Source organism: Mustela putorius, unplaced genomic scaffold (assembly GCF_011764305.1).
Source record: "Mustela putorius furo isolate JIRA1106 unplaced genomic scaffold, ASM1176430v1.1 tig00003871_pilon_pilon_pilon, whole genome shotgun sequence".
Taxonomy (NCBI): Eukaryota; Metazoa; Chordata; class Mammalia; order Carnivora; family Mustelidae; genus Mustela; species Mustela putorius.
The window spans coordinates 11,033,870-11,057,348 of record NW_025422023.1 but is presented as its reverse complement, the minus strand read 5'-3'; positions in this window follow the sequence as shown (position 1 = coordinate 11,057,348).

Here is a 23,479-nt window from a genome sequence, read left to right as displayed (position 1 = left end):
ACGAGTCACAGTGGATCTTGATAACATACTAAGATATTGAAACTTGGTTTGATAGGAGAAGAAATTCTGTGCTGTGGGGGTTAATTCTAGCAGGCTTGAACTTATTTTTATTTCAATAAAATTATAAATGTACCTGCTTGGTACTGACTTCCAAGCAGCATAAAACATGTTAATTAATAGTGTTGTTTGGTAGCCTAAATCTTAGAATTTTCAGGGCAGTTCATACCATCTTCTAAACATCATTTGATAACAATGAGACTAGTGATTTGCCCCTGGTATTGGTAAGACCCCTGCTATGTGTGAAGAATATGCCTGCATGACCGGTAGGATATGAAGAAGCCCAAGTGAGACTAAATTTGGTGTCCCCTTACTCTAAAGAGTTCCACTCACCAGTTGGTTGTTTCTTAGTCAAGTAAGAAATTTGTCATGGGTTGTCCCTTACAAATGAAGGATGGCAGGAGCTTACACCTGGCCTCTCCAAACACTTCGCTGTGAGAAAACTTTGGCTGTGATACATATCCTTATTTTAATACTGTGTCTGTATTGCAGCTTTTTTTTTTTTCCTGCAATAAACTGGAGATTTGCCGGCAGTGTCATTTTGGGTCCTATGAATCTTTCTTAGGAATCAGAATCTGCATACCTGTTATATTAGTGTGAGCTACATTGAAATTATTAATGAATGGAATATTGTTGGATGTAGGTATCAGGGAGATCACTCATAGGTTTCTGGTTTGGATTACTATAGATGGAAGTATAGTTAGTACCCACATGGAAAAAAAAAAAAAAGGCCCAGTTAGAAGTTTGAATGTTATTATATCAGGACTGAAATTCACTGGGATTTGGATAACAGTGTTATCCAAAGAGTAATTAGAATCAGAAATCTAGTAGGCATTACTTTTAAATTCAAATACATTATCATGTATTAAATTTTGGTAATTTCCATAGACTGTACAGCACTATATTCGAGCACACCAATTTTTCTTTTAAGCATAACTTACAGAAGAGTTTCCCTATATCACTGACAATAAAGGATTGTCTATTATCTGGATGCTGTGAGACATTATCCTTTTATAGTAGAGTTTCTGCTATGCCAATGCTTAAGACAGTGCATAGATGGTCCTGTGTTAAGTGTTCCTAACAGGATATAAATAAAAGTTTGCTGGTTCTGAAAATCAGTAAAGGCCCTCTTGAGTATCACTAGAGACAATCATAGGAAATCAAGGCTTCCTAATTTACCCTTGGACTCTAGGTGATTTTTTTTTTAATAACCAAATATTGACCTCCTCTTCTCTGATTGCAAGACTGAATCTTCTGACTTCTCCAGAGCATCTCACTAGTCATTCATTTGCAGAGTTGACAGGGAGCCCTTACGTTAGTTTAACTGCTCTAACAGTAAGTAACAGCAACTTATTCTCTAAAATTCCCAGCTCACAGGAGGGTTTATTCCAGTTCTAACAGTCCATGTGTTAGACATTTATTGCATCACTGTTGACAGTATAAGGTATTCCCAGTGAATATGCCATTTGACATTCCTCACTCTGTTCAAATAAAGAATTGACTTACATTGTGACCATTGGAATTTTGGGGTGAAGGAATGGTATGGAATGGAATATTCCATTTAGAGAGCAACCTTGACTCATTTGGGTCTCTGCACAGATGGATAAATTGTCCAGAGAAGTCTGGAGAATCGAATCAGATCTCTGATGTGTGCAGGTGGTAGACTGTCTACAGCAACACTGTTTTCTTATGGTTTCCATTCTCTACTTATGTTACCAGAAATGACAGATTTTGAAATTTAACTTTTTCATTATTTAGAAATATTTTCTCCCTTTCTTCTGGTAACACAGCTTTTCTGTAAGAAACTAATTCAATGGGGTTTGGATGAGCTCCCCTTCTCTCCATGACCCCCAACACACACACCCTAGATGCAAAATGGGCACGTGTCCCAGGTTTGATCAATCAGAATACTCCTTACCCTGACCACAGTGCTCAACATATTATTTAAAGTGGAACAGAATTTCCCTTAAGACTTTTAAAACGCACAATGGGAGAGAGGAGTTCTCTGAATCATGAACTTCTGGTCACTTTTATTGCAGATGGGCAAAGCCCACACAGATGGTCCCCTCAGAAACAGCAGGAGTGAAACACCTCTCCAAGGGCACTGGAGATAAGTACAGCCAAGATGCTATCAGAAGGCACATAAAGATATCTTACTGACTCTAAGGAAAGAGAGAAAAGGAAATAGCTCCAGGTCACTCAAGAGTCTATATTAAACTAATTGAGGTTTGGAAGAGGTTATCAATGTCTAGGAGTTAACCGATTACAGAAACAGAACAAGATAACTCAATGCATTTAACATTTAAGCCAACATTCTTCTGTCTATATCTTACTTGTCTTACTCATGCCTATATTTTTACATTAATTTTTATAATATCTATTTGAATTGAGAAGGAAGAAAAATCATGCTTTCAGTCCTGGAGATGATTAGCATAGGTTGAATTGAACTATCTTACAGTTAGGAATAGGAATGAGAAAGACAAGCCTGCCCTGAAGCAAAGATTACTTCAATCCATAATATTGCCATTACTTATTTGTAAATGATCTTTATATTAAGGCTGATATATTGGGATGTTGATTTATTTATTTATTTTTTATTTTCAGCATAACAGTATTCATTATTTTTGCACCACACCCAGTGCTCCATGCAATCCGTGCCCTCTATAATACCCACCACCTGGTACCCCGATCTCCCACCCCCTGCCCCTTCAAAACCCTCAGATTGTTTTTCAGAGTCCATAGTCTCTCATGATTCACCTCCCCTTCCAATTTTCCCCAACTCCCTTCTCCTCTCTAACCCCCCATGTCATCCATGCTATTTGTTATGCACCACCAATAAGTGAACTATATGATAATTGACTCTCTCTGCTTGACTTATTTCACTCAGCATAATCTCTTCCAGTCCTGTCCATGTTGCTACAAAAGTTGGGTATTCGTCCTTTCTGATGGAGGCATAATACTCCATAGTGTATATGGACCACATCTTCCTTATCCATTTGTCCATTGAAGGGCATCTTGGTTCTTTCCACAGTTTGGCGACCATGGCCATTGCTGCTATAAACATTGGGGTACAGATGGCCCTTCTTTTCACTACATCTGTATCTTTGGGGTAAATACCCAGGAGTGCAATGGCAGGGTCATAGGGAAGCTCTATTTTTAATTTCTTGAAGAATCTCCACACTGTTGTCCAAAGAGGCTGCACCAACTTTCATTCCCACCAGCAGTCCACCTCCTCTCCAACACATGTTGTTTCCTGTCTTGCTAATTTTGGCCATTCTAACTGGTGTAAGGTGATATCTCAATGTGGTTTTAATTTGAATCTCCCTGAGGGCTAGTGATGATGAACATTTTTTCATGTATCTGATAGTCATTTGTATGTCTTCATTGGAGAAGTGTCTGTCCATATCTTCTGCCCATTTTTTGATATGATTGTCTGTTTTGTGTGTGTTGAGTTTGAGGAGTTCATTACAACAAATATCATCCTCAATGTGAAAAAGCTTGCAGCCTTCCCGTTGAGATCAGGAACACAAGGATGCCCACTCTCACCACTCTTGTTCAACATAGTATTAGAAATCCTAGAAACAGCAATCAGACAACAAAGAGAAATAAATAGTATCCAAATTGTCAATGAAGAAGTCAAACTCTCTCTCTTTGCAGATGACATGATTCTTTATATGGAAAACCCAAAGACTCCACGCCCAAACTACTAGAACTCATACAACAATTGAGCAGTGTGGCAGGATACAAAGTCAATGTACAGAAATCAGTGGCTTTCTTATACACTAATAATGAAAATACAGAAAGGGAAATTAGAGAATTGATTTCATTTACTATAGCACCAAGAACCATAAGATACCTGGGAATAAACCTAACAAAAGATGTAAAGGATCTGTACTTGAGGAATACAGAACAATCATGAAGGAAATTGAAGAAGATACACAAAGATGGAAGATGATTCCATGCTCTTGGATCAGAAGAATAAACATTGTTAAAATGTCTATACTGCCTAGAGCAATCTATACTTTTAATGCTATTATGATCAAAATTCCACTGGTATTCTTCAAAGAGCTGAAGCAAATAATCCAAAAATTTGTATGGAATCAGAAGAGACCCCGTATCACTAAGGAAATGTTGAAAAACAAAAATAAAACAGGGGGCATCACGTTACTTGATTTCAAGCTTTACTACAAAGCTGTGATCACCAAGACAGCATGGTACTGGCATAAAAACAGACACATAGACCAGTGGAACTGAGTAGAGAGAGAGCCCAGATATGGACCCTCAACTCTATGGGCAAATAACCTTCGACAAAACAGGAAAAAATATACAGTGGAAAAAAGATAGTCTCTTCAATAAATCATGCTGGGAAAACTGGACAGCTATATGTAGAAGAATAAAACTCGACCATTATCTTACAGCATACACAAAGATAAACTCAAAATGGATAAAAGACCTCAATGTGAGACAAGAATCCATCAGAATCCTAGAGGAGAACATAGGCAGTAACCTTTTCGATATCAGCCACATCAACTTCTTTCAAGATATGTCTCCAAAGGCAAAGGAAACAAAAGCAAACACAAACTTTTGGACTTCATCAAAATCAAAATCTTCTGCACAGCAAAGGAAACAGTCAACAAAACAAAGAGGCAACCCACGGAATGGGAGAAGATATTTGCAAATGACACTACAGACAAAAGGTTGGGATGTTGATTTTAAGGCCACCCTCAAATAAATCATATTTTATTTTGGAAAGAATAATCCTATGGTTAAGTGCTAAAAACTAAAATTTTACTTCATCACATCAGAATGCAAGTTTTTAGAGAAGTCCATAAACAACTGTGTGAGCACTATAACATTTTTGATCAGTATAGTGCAAAAGAAATCCAACACAAGTCTTTAAAAACAAACAAACAAACAAAAACAGGGCATTTATTGAATGCTTGGTATTTACCTGTCACTGGTCTCAGTTCAAAGGAAAGAGTAAATGTTAACACAAGAAATAGAAGCAATACATTACTTGGGGTTGAGATATCTCTAAGTGGAATTTGGACAAAGCTGTTAAACACAATAGACTTATTTAGTTAACAATATGGCTTCCCAATCTTCAGAGAGTATGACATAAGACAACTTCAGCAATACAAGCTTAGGTTACAGTCTTAAGGACTGAACAAAAACAACTTTTAAAAATTCCATTATAATATTCTTACTTCTAATTTTGTATCACTCCCAGTGAGTTTACAATTAAATTCAAGGGTTGGCCAGAAATTAAAAAAAAAAAAAAAGACAGAAACTTTGACTGATAATGAAAATTAATATTGAGTACTGAGCATAAGGAAGAGAAAAAAACTTGTAATCATTTTTTTTTGAGGTTACTATGTTAACTAGATATTAGAAGATTCTGTTTTTATACTGGCTATGTGACTTTGGGCTTACTAGGGTTTTTTTCCCCCCTAAATTCAACTTCATCAGTAAGGAAGTAATAAAAATTATACAGCTTATTTCTCATAAGACTTTATAGTATTCAAATAAAATAACAACCTGAAAACATTTCATACATCTTATAAAACACAACAAATATGTAAGGCAATTTTTTATGGTGATGGTTCTGAAGGTTTATGTTAATAAATAAGTTTCAGTTTTGTTTTTTTGTTTTTGTTTTTTTTTAAAGATTTATCTATTTATTTATTTGACAGAGAGAGATCACAAGTAGGCAGAGAGGCTAGCAGAGAGAGAGGGGGAAGCAGGCTCCCTGCTGAGCAGAGAGCCTGATGCAGGGGTCCATCCCAGCACCCTGAGATCATGACCTGAGCTGAAGGCAGAGGCTTAACCCACTGAGCCACCCAGGTGCCCCATAAGTTTCATTTTTGAATAGAAAAGTTGATACAATGTCAAAATGAAATGATATTCCCATATCAGCCAGTTGTTTACAGAAACACTGCTATACTCCAGTATGGTTAGAGAAGGGTGCAATAAATTGAATAATATTTTGTTAATAAAATTCTTGTAAAATGATCATGGTAATGTTGATTGTGGCGATAATCATAAACATGGTGTTAGGGAGAAAGAGGAAAAGGGAAAACAGATTTCTAGTGCAGAGTACGGAAAATCATTTGATAGAAATTCATCTAACAGTTACTCGTCTGAGTATAAAAAGAACAGGAATAATTTATGCATTTAGAGTACAAAATGAAGCAAAATTCAATTAACATTCAAAGAATATGAGTGGGTCATGAGTGGGGCATGGTGGATATTATTAGCCAAAATAAACAAAGGTTTTCTCTAAAGTTGTTTTCAGTGTAATAACTTGGTAATTCTGAGTGACCATTTAGTTCCTTAACCTCTCACCTCCACTTCTATTTCCCCTCTTTTTCTATGGGAAAGTTCCTTTTGATATGCAATCCATAGATTTAAAAGTACTGATCTACAAATTAAAAAGTGTTTAAAAAGTGTTTATGCATCTGCATCTAACTTCCTGTTTCACCAAATTTCATCTGTGCTTTGATTACTTTTCCTCACTATCTTTTCTCTTTATAGTTTGGAAATTACACATCCTATATATTTTTTTTTTCATTTTATTTTATTTTATTTTATTTTATTTTATTTTATTTTATTCAGTGTTCCAGAATTCATTGTTTATGCACCACACTCAGTGCTCCATGCAATACATGCCGTCCTTAATACCCACCACCAGGCTCATCCAACCCCACATCCCTCTCACTTCCAAAACCCTCAGTTTGTTTCTCAGAGTCCACAGTCTCTCGTGGTTTGTTTCCCCCTCCAATTTCCCCCAACTCATGTCTCCTCTCCATCTCCCAACATCCTATATATTTCTACTTAAATTTATCCTAATAGTTTCTAGAGCTTTAGTTAAAATAAAAACAATAGAAATTAATCTTCCATAAGAAAGATGACTGCATTACCTCTCTTCCAACATGTATTCTATATCTATAGTTGTAGCCTTTTTTAGTTTAACCCTTTAAGACATTATAATTATTGTTCTCTACATTCAGTGGTTACTTCAAAACCTGTTGTCTTAAAGGTGCGTTCATCACACTCTGGCTTACTTATATTTAACACACCATGCATCCTATTCATGTATCACCACAGTGGTTAGTTATATATTTGCCTACAACCTATGCTACTCTGTAAGCTATTTAAAGTACATCATATTTAACTCATTTTATATGTGTTGTAAATGTGTGTGAATTGATTATTTGAATCAAATTCCATTATGAGAAACATTTTTTCTTTTTTAAATTTTTTTCTTAATAAAATATATGTAATCTCAGAATTCTTAATTCCCACTGTATTTTATAAATTGATGATATATTTAATGTTTTTATGATACATTGGTTTTATCAAATATTTTGGTGCTGTACAGAATCCTTGCTAACTTTAACTTCTAATCTTGTTCACTTAGGAATAATTATTATTTAGACTGGTAGGTACTGAAATTTCTTAAGTCAATGAACCTTAAATGGAGAACCTGGTGTAAACATTGGGATTCTTTCTCACCCATCCCCACCAGCTTTTGCATAAGAGCCTCCTGATGTTCATCCAAGGTTTTCAGGTAAAGAGCATCTAAATAGGTGGCTGCTTAAGGAGGCTTTTCCCCTCTACTTGCCCATAATTATTTGAAGCTCCAAATATCCACTTCACATCAAATAAGAAACTAGGGTAATGGATGCAGAGTCTATATTAATTTTGGAAAGAGCAGCAACACTGTGCATGTTTTGTAGCTGAAAAGATGCAGTTGCTTTTCAATGAAAAGGAAGAGTGAGGGGCACTTAAAGCAAAATGAAGGGGAAGCCAGAAAATTGACCAAGCTACATTCAAGCCAGAGTATTAACCTCAGATGGAAAAACAGAAACAAGCTAACAGGTGCACAAGTTGGGAGAAACTATATATACTACTTCCTGGCAAAAAAAAAGTATATTAGAACATACTATTGTCATATATAAGAGTATATACTGTATTTTAGGCAAATTGCTTAAATACATGGATGTGAGGAAAAAAACAAAAAAATGCCAAAAATATCTATGCTTTTATTTTTCTGTTCAAAATTTCCTGTATTTTCCTCCTTGTCTACAATGAACACAATCTTATAAAAGGAAGGTATAGTTTGTGTTCTTGGCTAGAAAGAGAGTGCGAATCCAAGAGATAGGGGTTTAGTGCCAAAGCTGATAGGAAGACAGCATGTAGTTTCAGAGGTCAGTGCAGATGAAAAAGGCACGAAGTGACTCCCTTCATTATGAGCATAGGAAGAATTGGGTTTACATTCCAATAGATGGAACCAATGAAATAGGCTAGCAGACTCCAGACATTCCTGGGAGTGGCTTTGTGCTCCTAGTGGGGAAAAGAGATTGAAAAATCATTAACCCAGTGGGTCATATTTCCAAGTACTCTGTTTACCTCCTTGAGATAGCAGAAGTCAAAAAATTATTGAGAATTCATCAACATGCCAGGGACTTTGCTGAGCATTTTATATAATTTTTATGATCTAATCCTTATAAACACCTGATGGCATAAGAAACTGTGATTATATCTATTTTACAGAGGAGGACTCAGAAGTTATATCCAGCTAACAACACGAAGAGTCGTTCAGGCCGGCTTTATCATAATATATTAGCTTCCTATTTCTAAATATTGGTGATCTATTGCATGAAGGTTTTTGTGCCATTTCAATTTAAGAAAGAAGAGCCCGCCACTGGAGAGCAGAAAGATCAAGGTAGAGACAGTAGTTGTGGTGTTAGGAATGAATGACAGTGCTACAGTGTAGCATTGACTCTCCCTAATAATGGCAAATTTCACTTTCAAATGTGGGGCGCCTGGGTGGCTCAGTGGGTTAAGCCTCTGCATTTGGCTCAGGTCATGGTCTGGGATGGAGTCCAGCATCAGGCTCTCTGCTCAGCCTGCTTCCCCTCCTCTCTCTCTCTCTGCCTGCCTCTCTGCCAGCCTCTCTGCCTACTTGTGATCTCTGTCTGTCAAATAAATAAAGTCTTTTAAAAAATACAGGACTGTGTGAAGTAGCTGTGCTAATGTATTTTCACTGCCTAATGAGTCTCTTATTCTCATTTTGTGCTCATGCCCAGACAAATAATAACATGGAAAAATCACAGCTTTTAAACTGCCTTTTTAAAAAGCTATTAACTAAGATGTTATATTTATGAGAAAAGTGTTTAATTCCCTTGCTTCATCCCTAACTGGACTTCCTGTCTGATTTATGTTAGTGCTGTATAGCAAGACACCAAGACCAAGGACTCCAAGCAAAGAAGGAAACAAATAATGGTCTTGGCACTAAAGAAGCTTCAGAATTGGAACTGTCATAAATTGGGGATCAAGAAAGAACCAGCAGTGGAAACTATCAGTTGAGATTAATGGAAAGAACAAAGTGAGACAAAAATCAAGGTCAAGTTAATAGTTAAGAAAGCAATTACAGTAAACAGTATTTATAGCTTAAGATACAAGAAGACCTTATACTCAGGAGACTTCTATTTCAGAAGGCAAACACCATGGCTTTTACCTGCCAAAAGAGTCAGATGTTATGAAGGCCACTCCAGAGCCCATGAATAAAAATGGATGAGACTTAGAAATGTGTTGAGAGTACACAGCTGATGAAACACTGAATATTACATCAAAAACTAGTGATGTATTATATGTTGGTTAATTGAATTAAAAAAAAAGAAATGTGTCAAGTGGCATGTAGTCTTGCTTTGGGAGAAGTGTATAATCAAGTAAAAAAAACTATGTATAACAATTCTACACATGCTTATCAAGAGGTGAAGAAAAATGTGCAGCTATTTATGTATACAAGTCTAAGCAGAATTGAAATGCCCTTATTAGATCTTCAAACACTACAATATCACAAATAAGAAAAATAGATTTGACTTTTGTTTAAATCAATTTATGACATAATGTCAACTTATGTAATTACTTGCAACTTTAATTTCTCCCTCCAATATGTTTGGCCATATTGCTATCTTTTTTTTTTTTTAATTTATTTATTTGACAGAGAGAAATCACAAGTAGACAGAGAGGCAGCCAGAGAGAGAGAGAGAGGGAAGCAGGCTCCCCGCTGAGCAGAGAGCCCGACGCAGGACTCGATCCCAGGACCCTGAGATCATGACCCGAGCCGAAGGCAGCGGCTTAATCCACTGAGCCACCCAGGCGCCCGATATTGCTATCTTTTAAAAGATTGAAAAGAATTCTTCCAAGACAGTGATAAAGAGGATGATTTAATCTGTGTTACAAGGTCTGGTTTGATGTAACTGTTTTCCTTAAATACTTTAGAAGCGCATGAAAGATGAATAATTCTAGTGAAATTATTCAATTGTTTGAGATGAGCTCAAGCTCTCTATTTATATGAAACAAACCATCTCAATCTTAGTGCCATAAAAATAACCATTTAAAATGCTCAAAGATTGGGTGCCTGCATAACTCAGTCAGTTAAGTGACTTGATCTGAGCTCAGGTCTTGATCTCTGGGTTGTGAATTCAAGCCCCACTTGGACTCCATGCTAAGTGTGGAGCCTAGTTAAAAAATAAGTAATTATTTTTAAAGTAAAATGCTCAAAGATACTATGGGTCAGCAATTTGAGTAGAGAACCATTGGGTCCATATCAGGAGTTTCAATTGAAAAAACTGGAAAACTAGAAGTGACTTAACAGTTGGGAGCTGTTAGATCTGAAGTTTCCTCATCCACATGTCTTTTGATTGACACTCCTGCTGGGAGGACCCCTACTCATGCCCTCTCCATGGTACCTACTTAGACTTCCTAAAGCATGCTGGTTGAGCTCTAAAAATAAGCGTCTTAAGAAAGTTAGTGGAAGTTGTATTACCTTTTGTGACCTAATACCAAAAGTCCCATGGTGTCATGTCAGTATAATGACAAGCTCACACAGATTCAGGGAGAGGAGACTTTGACCTAACCTCTCCATGGAAAGGATGACAAAGTAACCATACAAAAAGAACACATGAAACAAGCAATACTATGCACATTTTTAAAAAATAAATCTGCCACTAATTATGAAACACATTTGACAGTGTTTACAAATCAATGTAAATAAATAAAGAAAGCAGTATTATGACATCAAACAAAGTCATTAATGTGCCACCAAATGCATGCTGGAAATATAAAACTTGCATATATTTGTAAGGAAAGAAAATGCAATCTCCAACATCTAATCTTTAGCTTCAGTGCCTTCATCCTAGAGTTTAGGGGTCTTCAAAGCTCCTGGATTTCCTCATATGGTAAAAATGTCAACTTTAGTCTATGAATTTAAGAAATGGCCTGTTTTCAAGAGATTAACAATGAGTTGATTTGGAAAATCCCATTGAAAGGTAAAATCAAGTTGGAAAAATTCCAGTATCACTATATGTCATTGAAGTTTAATTTTGTTTAAAGATCTAAGCTTACTTATACTATTTTTTCCCCAGCAAAACTGGTTCAGTAGATAACAAAAAAGATGGAAGAGAAATCACATCTGTTGAAAGCTACCTGAAGGAAATATTGATTTGATTGATTTTTGAAAGCATTTTCAAAGGGAAAATTTTGCTAAAAAAGATGTACATGTTGATTTTAATCAATTGCATAGTAATCAGTATTCTTTAATCCATTTATTCATTAAACAGTAAACCCCAATTTTTTGAAATCCAGGTTATAATCCTCCTGATATTACTTTTTTTTTCTGTTACTACTTTTTATGGAAAAAAATGGGCACATTTCAGGACAGAATATAAACAAAATAGCAGAAATTATTTTAGAATTATTTATTGAGAATAAATTTGTTAGTTTTATACAAATGGGAATTAAGGACAGGGAGAATAGTCCCCAAATTCATGAAACATGTCAAACCAAAACTTAGATCTGCACTTTGTGAATACAAAATGTGTTTTATTTTAAAAGATTCATATAATAAAATTTTTTAATAGATTTGACATTCAGACACTCCATTTAATGTATTCATTAAACAGATTATTTAGCTCATTAACTAACCAGTCAGTTAGAGCAAAACATTTCATCTAACAATTACATGTTTTAATATTCATGGTTAATAACAATACCAGTTAAATTATTCTAAAGCATCCTTTCATAAAGCATGATTGAATAGTTTTAGATGCTAATAATAGCATTCCTGGGATTAGAACCTAGTGTGTTTTGTGTTTGTTTTGTGTGTGTGCGTGTGTTTGTGTGTGTGTGTATGTTATGCTAGTCACCATACAGCATATCATTAGTTTTTGCTGGAGTGTTCCAAGATTCATTGTTTACATATAACACCCAGTGCTCCATGCAATTATGTGCCCTCCTTAATACCCACCACCAGGCTCACTCATCCTCCCATTCCCTCCCCTCTAAAATCCTCAGTTTGTTTCTCTGAGTCCACCATCTCTAATGGTTCAACTCCCTTTATGATATTCCCTCCTTCATTCTTCTTTCCTTCTCCTAATATCTTCCATGTTAATCCCTTACATTACACAAGTAAGTGAAACCATATAACAATTGACTTTCTCTGCTTGACTTATTTCACTAAGCATAATCTCTTTCAGTCACATCCACGTTCATGCAAAAGCTTGGGTATTCATCCTTCCTGATGGCTGAGTACTATTCCATTGTATATATGGACTATATCTTTATCCATTTGTCTGTTGAAGGCCATTTGGCTCTTTCCACAGTTTAGTTATTGTGGATATTGCTGCTATGAATTTTGACTAAGGTACATTGCCAAATATGAAGAGAAATTTTACCAGGTTTCCTATTTTTCACTTCCACTAATGCTCTCATATCAGTGCTTTCCCACTTAGTAATCTTTCTATGAATTTTGTAATGTTCACTCATAATGGATATTTTCACATTATAGACTATACTCCAAAATACATAGTTATTCAACTAGTGCTTCAAACCCGGGTGCTGGGGTCAGAAAACGGGCTTAAATTCATCCTATAACACCCACTGTTTGATCCAGGTGTACTATTTAAACTCTCTGTACTACTGTTTCTCTAAAGGTCAATTAAAGGAGCACCTACCTTGTGGTGGTATACTGAGGACTAAATGCAAATATGTATTTTCAACATTTTGAGGAACCTCCATGCTGAGGGTTGCTGGGGGGAGGGGGTTTAGGAGAAGGGGGTGGGATTATGGACATTGGGGAGGGTCTGTGCTTTGGTGAGTGCTGTGAAGTGTGTAAACCTGGTGATTCACAGACCTGTACCCCTGGGGATAAAAATATATGTTTATAAAAAATTAAAAAATTAAAAAAAAAAAATAAAATAAAAAAATGCAAATATGTAGCTGTCCATAAATGGACAAATACACATATACCGACATATAGAGAGAGACACAGAGACAGAAATCATAGAAACATTGTCATAATATAGAATGCTCCCAATAATTATTTTAAAGCCAAATTGCTTTCTTAAATATTAACCTTACTCTGAGATTTGTGTGTTTGCTCCCTTCATTAATCCTAACTTATGGCTTCTGATGGTTGTAACATTTATCTGAAGATATGACATATTTTGTTTTTTTAAGATTTTGTTTATTTATTTGACAGACAGAGATCAAAAGTAGGCAGAGAAGCAGGCAGAGAGACAGGAAGCAGGTTCCCTGTCCAGAAAGCCAGGACGCGGGGCTGGATCCCAGGACCCTGGGATCATGACCTGAGCCAAAGGCAGAGGCTTTAACCCACTGAGCCACCCAGGCACCTCGATATGATATATTTTATAACTTAAGGCACGTGTAGGGGAGATATAATTATCTTTTGATTAAGTTTACTATTATTATTTTTCAGTTAACTATTACAATACTACAATTTAATCAATACTTTAAAAATATGGAATATTTCTACTTTTTGGAAGACATTTCCCAAAAAGGTAGATGAATCTAGCTCTGTTGCTAAATCTTAAATATCCTCTCATCTCAACTCCTCTTTTCTCAATGTAACTTTCGTATTACTGGTTAATTTTATTTTGTTCTAAGTAAAAATGCATAGCAGAGAAATAAGGCATGTGTAGAAATAATAAGTAAAGTGTAACCTTGCTGCCAGAGCAGTTAAGATTAATTACCAAGAAATGAAAGCATGAATAGAAGAATGTAAACATGTCAATGATGTCTCAGTGTTCTTTGGTGAATCATACATGTTGTATACATTAAGTACAGGCTGCAGGCAGGAAGAAATAAACATTGTTAAGACAGCAGAGAAAGATAGTGTATATAAATGAAAACATATCTAGAATTCACTGTAATACTCAAATACGATCTGCACGGTATATTTGTGTGAGTGTGTATATGTGCAATAATATCTTAGGGATTTATAAAGATAAAAAATGAATGCATTGATAGTAAATGTAAATTCATTCTTTAATAATGACATCACAACTGACAACTAAAGCAACCACCGTTTATTGTATAAAATGTGCCATGATCTCTTATAAGCTTTGCATGCATTCTCCCTTTCTATCACTTTACCACCTCCATGGGGTAGATGACATAGAACTTTGCAGTTTAGAGAGATTAGTTTGCCACAATTGTAGTGCTTGTATGCCTGAGACAGTGCTCAAAATTTAGGTTTTCTCTACTCCTAATTCCATGTTATTATCACCTTAGCGCCTTGATTTAATGAGTATATATATTTTATGGTACCTATATACAATAAACTAGAAGGAGGAAATAGCCTTTTGAATCATATTGAGAATGACAATTAATTAACATTTATTCTTTTCTAATTCTTGTTCCATATCATTTTCAAGAGTGTATATCAGTGCCATAGAGCAGATCCTGTGTTATAAAATATTTTGTATAAAAATATTTGTACACTTTATCTGTTAAATGTACATAGTTCATTCTTATAACAAGGCTGTGACATCCACTGCCAGTCTGACCCTTCTCATGTAACCTGCAACATCCTCTGAAGTTGTGATGAAGACAAGATGGTAAATCAGAGGATGAATGGTTTGACAGAATTCTGGTTAATCTAAAAACAATAATTTTGCACAAAATTGATGGTTTCTCAGTGTCCAACCCTGAAGGCAGACATGGTGGAAGATGACACTCTTTCCCCTGGGCAGTTTTGTTAGTTCAAGGAGAAAAACATATGCTGTTGAACCCCAACTGCAATTTTCAGCTAAGTAGCATGATTATGATAATGATAATTTCTTCAAATATTAAAATGGACTTTTTTAAAGTTGCACATTTTAATAAGAATGTATGTCATCTCACAAAAGTGAATACTTTGTGCTTCATTAGAAGTAATCAGTAAATATTTGATGAATGAATAAAATATAGTTCTTGTATGGTTTTACCTTTTTGGTGTCTTTATGGTAGGATTTTTGGAACTAACAGGAAACTAAATGTAGAAGCTAGAGCTCTCTGTCTCTCAAATAATGTTTTTGGATTTGTTGTCTTTGGTTCTTAGTTTTTCCATTGAGGAAATCCCCCTGTATTATGGAAGGAAAAGACAGTTGAGTATTTACTCATCAGAAGAGGTATATTTTGCTTCAAATCATACCTTGAAACAAATTATTTGTTTTCTTAAACTCTGTTGTATACACTTTAAAAGTTTGAAAGTATCAACTGTTAACCAGTTAATTGAACATTTAAATTATGAACATTTTGAAGTGTATATGTTTCATTATCACACTTTTGCTAATTTTTTTATGTATATATGTATATTTTTATTTTAATTGCTAATTTTATAGTTTACTAATACCCTTAAAAAGTAAACATTTTTGCAAGTATATTTATTGTACAACTATTGTATTTTGATCAACATTTCTATAATTTTACATTAATCTAAGGGTTATTATAAATGAACTGTTTAGCCAATGCCAATGTTTTACACAATTTTAAATTTTTATTTTTAAAGATTTCTTTACTTATTTTTGAGAGAGAGAGACAAAGAGAGCACAAGTAGGGAGAAGAGCAGTGGGGGAATATCTTTAGGCAGACTCTCTGCTGAGCATGGAACCTAAGGCCAGGCTCTATCCCATGGACCCATGAGATCATGACCTAAGCAGAAACCAGGAGTTGGATGCTTAGCAGACTGAACCACCCAGGCACCTTCACACTTTTTCAAAACTATGAAACCCTTTATCAACATAATGCCTTCACAGAGGTATAATATTACAAAACAAAGAAATAAATTAGTAAAAGGAACATGAAAATACCCCACTTTCATATAAGTGATGGTTTCAAAAATCCTGTTTGATTGAAGCCTTTGTGGTTCAGGACTCTTGAAAAATCTAGAACAAGAATTCTTAAAGTCTCATCCACAGACCCATAGAAGATCTTTCTGGGAATCACAAAGACACTTTCAGAGAATTATTTTTTGGAGAAATATGGCTATATTCCATAAAAACATGCTATTTATGTTTATGTGCAATGGATTTATTACTGCCATTTAAGGCAAATTAATAAGCAAATCTTTCAAGTGCTTCTCTCTTACAGTTTCTATACAGTCAACATATGCCAAAGCTATTTCTATTTCTCAATAATTTTATAAGATGCCATTTTAGAAATGACCCTATACAAAAAGTCACCACACAATACATGCTATGATGAAACAGCATTATATTTTCATGTAATCAATGGACTTCATTTTCAGTCCCCTGACATGATCCACTTGAGAAATCTGTCTTATCTGTTTATTTTCTATAGTTTTAGAAGTTCTGTTTCTCAGAGGAGAAACACTTCCACCAAGAGATAGGAAGAGCTCCCCTAATCATAAACCTATGGATGTTACTTGGTCATTTTAGACTTTTTGTCTCAGTAGAAGAGTTGCCAAGGAAAGGAGTTACCAAGCTGGCAGAGGCATTTCACCCTGATCATCACAAAGAGGTAGGTTTGCTTCTTTATAGTCATGGACAGGAGGGTGCATTAGGAACTTGGTAATCACTGGGACATCTTTGGTGCTTTTATATCAAGTTCTACCTATGAACAGGCTATTATAATCATGGATATGGTAACTGGCATCTTAGTCCTCTCTCTGACATAGATATCGATCACTCCAATCATCAAGCAGCCTAGACTGGTGCAAATGGTAACCACTGGTAAGGGAAATCTAAAAGGAAAAGGAATACCTTGGGACCTTCTGTGGTGGAAAATCCTGAAGATTATCCTAGTGATCCTCTTTTTATACATTTTCTTCACAAACTGTGACTGCTGACTATCTTTAATAATATATGGCTGTATGGACAATCAAGTATCAAGGGATTGAGTAGGTCTGAGAAGATAAAGAGTAGACTGTAGCAGATTACCTCAGATCCTTTCACATTGCTTTTTTCCAGCTTTGTATACTATACATTTGAAGATAAATAACTATAGGTTACTTTGAGCACGGCTATGGGGTAGTGGAATCCCTTTGTCTACTACCAAAAGGCCAAAACCTTCCTGTCAGGTAAAGCAATTAATCAATTATTTACAGGTCTAGAGAAGTATGAGAGTCCACATCTTATTTTATTTTTCTTAAAGCCCGCGTCTTATGCTCTAGATGGGCAAAAGGGATGAGAGTAACTTATTGTATAAAGTTTCTTCAGGAACCAAGATAAAGCTACCTTTGCAGGATTTTGCCTGAGATAGTTTTGTTTTTGTTTTTGTTTTAAATATCTCCCCTTCCCTGTCTTGTTTTCCATTCACTTTTTCTCTGGTAGTATTTTCTTAATAAGTAATTTGGGTGTGAATCCTTACCTGCTTTTGAAAACCACAATCTAAAACCAGAAACAGTTTCAGGAGAATAGGAATTAGTTCTTCTTTAAATGTTTGGTAGAATTCCCCCGGGAAGCCATCTGGCCCTGGGCTTTTGTTTGTTTGGAGATTTTTAATGACTGTTTCAATCTCCTTACTGGTTATGGGTCTGTTCAGGCTTTCTATTTCTTCCTGGTTCAGTTGTGGTAGTTTATATGTTTCTAGGAATGCATCCATTTCTTCCAAATTGTCAAATTTATTGCCGTAGAGTTGTTCATAGTATGTTCTTATAATAGTTTGTATTTCTTTGGTGTTAGTTGTGATCTCTCCTCTTTCATTCAAAAAAAAAAATCGTTAAAACCAGAAACATTTTTTAAAATATTTTTAAAGATTTTATTTATTTGAGAGAGAGAGAGAGAGAGAAAGAGAGATTGCACTGGGGGGAGGGCAGAAGGAGAGGGAGAGAAGCAGACTCCCCACTGAGAGCAGGTGATCTCATGATCCTGAGATCAAGACCTGAACCTAAATCAAGAGTCGGATACTTAACTGGCTAAGACACTGAAGTGCCCCCAGAAACAATTTTAATACAAGGATGTACATGCTTATAAAACTATTGGAAATGTGGCACAGAACTGCCCTTCCAGAAAAAAGACCACCTTCTAACACAAGTAGGAATGGGGGGGGGACAAATAACACCACTAGAGCATTTTGAATAAAAAACTTCACCATCATAGCTGAAAACTAGATATCAAAAAATTAAGATCAGAAAGATGTCATACCCATCACCAAAATATCTTCTGCAGCCTATATAGTTGATGACTAGATACTAAAACTATGAGTTTATCTGCCATCATACCCCCAAAACTACTGCCTGGATACTGGAACACTGTTGCTGGACAAACCCATGTCTTATTTGCCACAGATAAGACCCAAATTAGTGATATAATTTCTATCTAGAACTCTAGCTGCAGAAGGACTCTGCTAAATATTGATTTTAGCCTGGGAATTTAATTAGATGTCAAATTGGGTCATAAACCACATTGACAGTAATGGTTATGTCTGTAGGATAATTCCAAGAAATAATATTCTTGTCATAGATTATACATATTTAAAAGCTTTATAGAAATTGTCCTATTGTACCTCATAGAGGTTTTTTTTTTAATTTATATTTTAAATTTTTTTTCGGCGTAACAGTATTCATTGTTTTTGCACCACACCCAGTGCTCCATGCAATCCGTGCCCTCTCTAATACCCACCACCGGGCTCCCCCAACCTCGCACTCCCCACCCCTTCAAAACCCTCAGGTTATTTTTCAGAGTCCATAGTCTCTCATGGTTCACCTCCCCTTCCAATTTCCCTCAACTCCCTTCTCTTCTTCTTCTCCCCATGTCCTCCATGCTATTTGTTATGCTCCACAAATAAGTGAAACCATATGATAATAGACTCTCTCTGCTTGACTTATTTCACTCAGCATAATCTCTTCCAGTCCTGTCCATGTTGCTACAAAAGTTGTGTATTCATCTTTTCTGATGGAGGCATAATACTCCATAGTGTATATGGACCTCATCTTCCTTATCCATTTGTCCGTTGAAGGGCATCTTGGTTCTTTCCACAGTTTGGTGACTGTGGCCATTGCTGCTATAAACATTGGGGTACAGATGGCCCTTCTTTTCACTACATTGTATCTTTTGGGGGAAATACCCAGGAGTGCAATTGAAGGGTCATAGGGAAGCTCTATTTTTAATTTACTGAGGAATCTCCACACTGTTGTCCAAAGGGGCTGCACCAACTTGCATTCCCACCAATAGTGTAAGAGGGTTCCCCTTTCTCCACATCCTCTCCAACACATGTTGTTTCCTGTCTTGCTAATTTTGGCCATTATAACTGGTGTAAGGTGGTATCTCAATGTGGTTTTAATTTGAATCTCCCTGATGGCTAGTGATGATGAACATTTTTTCATGTATCTGATAGCCATTTGTATGTCTTCATTGGAGAAATGTCTGTTCATATCTTCTGCCCATTTTTATATATGATTGTCTGTTTTGTGTGTGTTGAGTTTGAGGAGTTCTTTATAGATCCTGGATATTAGCCTTTTGTTTGTACTGTCATTTGCAAATATCTTCTCCCATTCCGTGTGTTGCCTCTTTGTTTTGTTGACTGTTTCCTTTGTTGTGCAGAAGATTTTGATCTTGATGAAGTTCCAAAAGTTCGTTCATCTTCGCTTTTGTTTTCTTTGCCTTTAGAGACATATCTTGAAAGAAGTTGCTGTGACTGATATCAAAAAGGTTACTGCCTATGTTCTCCTCTAGGATTCTGATGGATTCCTGTCTCACGTTGAGGTCTTTTATCCATTTTGAGTTTATCTTTGTGTATGCTGTAAGAGAATGGTCGAGTTTCATTCTTCTACATATAGCTGTCCAGTTTTCCCAGAACAATTTATTGAAGAGACTGTCTTTTTTCCACTGTATATTTTTTCCTGTTTTGTCGAAGATAAATAGACCATAGAGGGTCCATATCTGGGCTCTCTACTCTGTTCCACTGGTCTATGTGTCTGTTTTTATGCCAGTACCATGCTGTCTTCATGATTGCAGCTTTGTAGTAAATCTTGAAATCAGGTAATGTGATGTTTTATTTTTATTTTTGTTTTTATTTTTGTTTTTCAACATTTCCTTAGCAATTCAGGGTCTCTTCTGATTCCATACAAATTTTTGGATTATTTGCTTCAGCTCTTTGAAGAATACCAGTGGAATTTTGATCAGAATAGCATTAAAAGCATAGATTGCTCTAGGCAGTATAGAAATTTTTGTTTATTCTTCCGATCCAAGAGCATGGATTGGTCTTCCATCTTTTTGTGTCTTCTTCAATTTCTTTCATTAGTGTTTTGTAGTTCCTCGAGTACAGTTCCTTTACCTCTTTGGTTAGGTTTATTCCCAGGTATCTTATGGTTCTTGGTGCTATAATAAATGAAATCGATTCTCTAATTTCCCTTTCTGTATTTTCATTGTTAGTGTATAAGAAAGCCACTGATTTCTGTACATTGACTTTGTGTCCTGCCACATTGCTCAATTGTTGTATGAGTTCTAGTAGTTTGGGCGTGGAGTCTTTTGGGTTTTCCATATAAAGAATCATGTCATCTGCGAAGAGAGAGTTTGACTTCTTCATTGCCAATTTGGATACCTTTTATTTCCCTTTGTTGTCTGATTGTTGTTGCTAGGACTTCTAATACTATGTTGAACAAGAGTGGTGAGAGTGGGCATCCTTGTTGTGTTCCTGATCTCAATGGGAAGGATGCAAGCTTTTTCCCATTGAGGATGATATTTGCTGTGGGTCTTTCATAGATAGATTTGATGAAGTTCATGAATGTTCCCTCTATCCCTATACTTTGAAACGTTTTAATCAGGAACAGATGCTAGATTTTGTCAAATGCTTTTTCTGCATCAATTGAGAGGATCATGTGGTTCTTCTCTCTTCTTTTATTAATTTGTTCTATCACATTGATTGAATTGTGAATGTTGAACCATCCTTGTAGCCCAGGGATGAATCCCAGCGGATCATGGTGGATAATCTTTTTAATGTGCTGTTGGATCCTGTTTGCTAGGATCTTGTTGAGAATCTTAGCATCCATATTCATCAGTGATATTGGTCTGAAATTCTCCTTTTTGGTGGGGCCTTTGCCTAGTTTGGGGATCAGGGTAATGCTGAATTCATAGAAAGAGTCTGGAAGTTTTCCTTTTGCTTCAATTTTTTGAAACATCTTCAGGAGAATAGGTGTTATTTCTTCTTTGAAAGTTTGGTAGAATTCCCCAGGGAATCCATCAGATCCTGGGCTCTTGTTTTTGGGAAGGATTTTGATCACTGCTTCAATCTCGTTACTAGATAACTATCTATTCAGGTTGTAAATTTCTACCTGGTTCAATTTTGGGAGTTTATAATTTTCCAGGAATGCATCCATTTCATCTAGGTTGCTTAGCTTATTGGCATATAACTGTTGATAATAACTTCTGATGATTGCTTCTACTTCCTTGGTGTTAGTTGTGATCTCTCCCTTTTCATTCATAATTTTATTAATTTGGGCTTTCTCTTTTTTCTTTTGGATTAGTGTGGCCAATGGTTTATCAATCTTACTGATTCTTTCAAAAACCAACTTTTAGTTTCATTGATACGTTCTACTGTTTCTAGAGCAGAGATCAATGAGGTAGAAACCTCATAGAGATTTTACTTGCAATGTTCTTTTGACAATTGATCCATGACTTTATTTTAATAGTTGGTTTCTAAGGCATTCCAGCTTAACCTTATGCTGGTTCTTCAACTCTTGTTCATAATCTTACTTTCACTTTTTAAAAAAGACTTCCTACAAAAATTCCTCTGACACCATTCACATTCCTAGTATGAAAAATTTTGAGAAGCTTTTAATATCTTTGAAATTCACTGTAATAATAAATTGAAAGGTCATTCTCCATCAGTTTTAATCCAGTGTTTTGTTTTTTATTTTTGTTTGTCTGTTTGTTTGTCTTTTTTTAGAGGAAGGAGAGGCAGGAAGAGGAGGGGAAAGAGAGAGAGAGGGAGAGAGAGCACAGCGGGACAGGGGAGAGGGGTGCAAAGGGAGAGAATCCCAAGCAGGATCCTTGCCCAGCATAGAGCCTGACATGGGGATTGATCTCATTACCCTGAGATCATGACCTGAGCCAAAATCAAAAGTCTGATACTTAATGGATGGAGCCACCCAGGGACCCCAATCCAGTGTTTTACACATTCTTTTTAAAATGTGGCCAACAGAACAAAAATGTTAATCCAGATAGTTTTCACCAAAACATGTCAAATAAGAAACTATCAAAACTTTAAAATAAGGTGATATTTTAGGTTGCTTCTAGTTAGCTTCTTATACTAGATAAAAGTTTATGGTATTTGTCTAGGGTTACAGAGCTAGTTAGGTACAAAGTTGAACCTACAACCCAGCTCTTAACTCCTGGTAGATTTGATTTTATACTACATTTTCACTGACTTTTGAAGGATGGCAAAAATTTTACCTACACTTCTGTAATATCTTCAGGGTTCTAAGAATCTCAGTATCAAAATCCATTTTTTGAAACTACCTACAATTTTTCTCAAAAGTCTTTGAACTCACAGAACAACAGCTTTTATTGACAAATTGGTAAACAAATCACATGAAATAAAATCATTCAAATGTTTCTGAAGTAGATAAAGGTCAAAATAATTATTTCTATCTTTGTAGGATCATACCCCATCATGAACAGATAAAAAAATAAAACTTTTTTTTCTTGCTTTACTTCACAGCTCAACTTCCAAGCAGAGAAGCTTGCTCTCATGTCTCACAATTCCTATGATACCTCCAAAATGAACTGGTACTGATACAGGTACAGAGTCACTATCCTCATTCTCCAGGTCATGCTGTGCTGAGATCTCTGTTGGAGGGGAGAATGGAGACAGAGTTAGCCAAATAGCTGATGAAATATTTGAACAAAAAGGTACAGCTGGCCCTCGAAAAGCACAGGTTGGAACTGTGTAGGACCACTTATATGCAGATTTTTTCAATATATACAGTACAGTACTATAAGTGTATCTTCTCTTCCTTATGATTTCCTTATTCACATTTTTTCTTTAGATTATTTTGTTGTAAGAATGTAGTATATACAACATACACCATACAAAATATGTGGTAATCGATTGTTTATGTTATCAGTAAGGCTTCTGGTCAACAGTCGGCTATTAGTAGTTAAGTTTTTAG